This window comes from Eurypyga helias, unplaced genomic scaffold, assembly GCF_000690775.1.
Source record: "Eurypyga helias isolate BGI_N326 unplaced genomic scaffold, ASM69077v1 scaffold15457, whole genome shotgun sequence".
In the NCBI taxonomy this organism is placed as follows: Eukaryota; Metazoa; Chordata; class Aves; order Eurypygiformes; family Eurypygidae; genus Eurypyga; species Eurypyga helias.
The window spans coordinates 1-556 of NW_010259980.1; positions in this window are offsets into that span (position 1 = coordinate 1).

Below are 556 nucleotides of genomic sequence, written 5' to 3' on the forward strand. Positions count from 1 at the left end.
GGGTACCGTGTCCGTCACTGCAGGAGACACGCTGGAAGGTCTGGGCTGGCTGCGCTCGTACTGGGAGAGCCGAGGCCTGAAGCATGGTGGGACCAGCAAGGCAGCCGAGTAAAAGAAGGAAACCACTGGAATAAAAGTCAAAGCAGTGGCTTAACAGAGGAGCATGTGTGTCTTCTCTGTGACGTGGGGCAAAGTTTGGAGCATCTCTGTCCTACTGCCCTTCCCCAGGCCCTGCGGGGCCAGCCCAAGCACTCGGACCCTCCAGCACCATCTACACTGTCATTTGGGGATGGCTCAGGTAGGTGAGCTGAGGTGCACAAGAGCATCACCTCCAGCCTGCAGGCTTGACCAGGGAGAGGTTTTCAGCCCCCGCTGCCGAGAGGAGCAGTCACTCCTTGGGAAGGGTGCAAGCTTTCCAAGTCCAGCCCCAGCTGGTGCCTGGAGTTGTGGGAAGAGGCCGCTGGGCTTCCAAGCCCTGCAGATCTCAAGGCTGCTGCCAGTGCCCAGCACCACCCCACAGCAGGTGGGGAAGGTGAAGCACGGGCCCCCTTACAGG